At 38.2% G+C, this 2,391-nt stretch overlaps 1 pseudogene; it reads right to left on the reverse strand.

Annotated features, from left to right (window-relative positions):
- Positions 1-680: 680 nt before the first annotated feature.
- On the reverse strand, positions 681-1,375 carry LOC144457618 (polyadenylate-binding protein 4 pseudogene; annotated as a pseudogene).
- Between the last annotated feature and the right edge of the window lie 1,016 nt (positions 1,376-2,391).

The raw sequence follows: 2,391 nt of genomic DNA on the forward strand, positions 1-2,391 counted from the left end.
CAGCAGCTTCTTCTGTCATCTATTGTTCATTGTTCACTTTTCAGTCTGTAGAACCAGGAAGAAGTCTCCACATGTTGAGTGAACATCTAATGAAGGGACTATTTAGCTTCACAGTCTCCAGTTTTTCTGGTCTAAGAAGGAGCAGCAACCATGACCATCTACTGAGCAGCTTCTGTCTTGGCATAGTGAGCTTGTAATAATGTGACAACTTCCTCTACCTTTGAATGGAGTGATTCTGGAAGCTCCAGCATGTGCAACAGTTCTGATTTTTCTATCTCTAGCAGCATACCTGTGATCTTCCCCACTAAATTATTGTGCATGGTTTGAATCAACAGGAACAAACTCTCCCAGCATCTACTTGTGTCCCTGGGGAGGATCAGGAACCAGCATGAAAGCTTTCAGGGGCTCCTGGCTTTGCACATGGAATGCTGGCTGAGATGTCTGCAAAATCTGGGTAACTGTGTTGGGGCTTTGGACAATTGCAGCGTATTTGTAAAGAGGGACAACTGTAGGTACAGCGGTAGCTACAAGGGGTCTAGGAGATAAATTTTGCCCAGCAGTGAGCATTCCCACTCGTTGACATGTAGTAGAAAGACCACAAGAAGCCTGGCTGGCGTCTGTTAGAGAAAAGTTGGGTGTGGGCCAGACTGGAGAATGGAGTTTGGCACTCTTTGGAAGCCTTAAGGACTCCCAAGTTGTTGCCATGGTGGATTAGGTGTCATCTGGGCTATTTGATTAGGAGTATAATAAGGGGGTCTATTCTGAGCCTGGGGCACTGCTTGCATGAAGTAACCCCCCAGGAGTTGGCTGAAACTGATTGATGATCCTTTGGCAGGGGAGATTCTCATGCCTGCAATATGCTGCATATATTGCTTAGTAAGATGGGTTTTTCTTTCTTCTTTAATTTGTGCAAGTGTAACATACAGGGCTTTAGGGCCCATGATGCAACCATTCATTTCTGTCACTGCTTTGGGAGCCTCATCAGGCAAAGAAAAGCAGATAAAGACAAACCCTTTACTTCACCTATCTGTGAGCATCACCGTGGTACAGGTTATTGATCCAAAAAAAAGAAAACACCTTTCTCAGTTTTTCTTCATCAATGGTGTCACCCAGGTTCTTAATTTAGAGTTCCCTCTGGCAGCAGCTAATCTCTGCTATTTTAGCTACTCAAATTTCCATTTTAATTCAGCCTGGCATTCAACTTTTTTTTTTCTGTGCACAGCTACGAACACCATTTTCCCATTGATGTTTTTTCACTCATTTCTTCAACTGTCTTATTGACATCCTCATGTTTCTCAAAACTCGGAAGACCAAAGCCTTTGGATATTCTTTTTTTGTTTTGTTTTGTTTTAAACACACAAATTTTTATTAGCATAAAAAATACATGTCTAGTATCTAACATTAAAACCAGGTCATATGTATGCATGTAGGTTCTTTTCCATTAATTATGGAATACTCTCATCTCTCAGCCATGCTTTAAAGAATCTGCACTTATGTAAACATATCTTAACTTACCAAAGAAAGGAAACTTGTAGATGTAGTAGTATATAGCTACTGAACACACCAAAAAGTTAGAGATGGAAAATTACATCTTGCTGCATTGAATATTTCTGTAAGAACCTTAGAAATAATGGGAAATGTGGACAAAATATTTCATTTGAAAAGAGGTAAGTCATATGAAAATGTTTTTAGAAGCAAATAACACTAATGTTAAATGTTGAGATGAGAATATTAACAAAATTCCTGGAGAATTCCCTTTGATGTTTGCACAATTTCGCTTATCTTATAAAAATGAAAATAAAAAATTAACCAAAATACTGTTAGAAAAAGAGGCAGATTTCTGGTACCACTTAAAATGTGACTACTCAAGTACTTTTCTTATTTTGAAAAAAAAAGTGACATATACAACACTACTTAACAGAAGAAAGTTAAATTCAGGGCTATCATTTCAAGCTGTCTTTTGCATAGAAAATTAAACACAACACTACTTAACAGAGAAAACAAATGTTAAATCCAGGGCTATCATTTCAAGCTGCCTTTTGGATAGAAAATTAAACAGAAGTAGATGGTTAAATGTTAGTGGCCAAGTTATTCTAGCAGCTAACCTTTGCCTTGAAACACATTGTCAAGTTCACCCTTAAAGCCAAGGTGAATAGGAAGTAGAAACAAAGTGTTTCAAAAAGTCAGCCCAAAAACTTAGCAATTAAGTTTTTTCCCTTATATGGAAGAGAGTGAGAATAAACTAGGTTCAAGACTCTGGTTAAGGACATGGTTGCTTAAAGCACTATACAGCTAGTCCATGCATTTGTTTTATCAGTAGAATGAAGCTTATACATAAGCTTACTAGGCTTATTTCAAGCTAAGTAGCCACAACCACTCATCTGGCCAATT

The sequence above is a fragment of the Phascolarctos cinereus genome, unplaced genomic scaffold (genome assembly GCF_003287225.1).
Source record: "Phascolarctos cinereus isolate Bilbo 61053 unplaced genomic scaffold, phaCin_HiC Scaffold_5;HRSCAF=322, whole genome shotgun sequence".
In the NCBI taxonomy this organism is placed as follows: Eukaryota; Metazoa; Chordata; class Mammalia; order Diprotodontia; family Phascolarctidae; genus Phascolarctos; species Phascolarctos cinereus.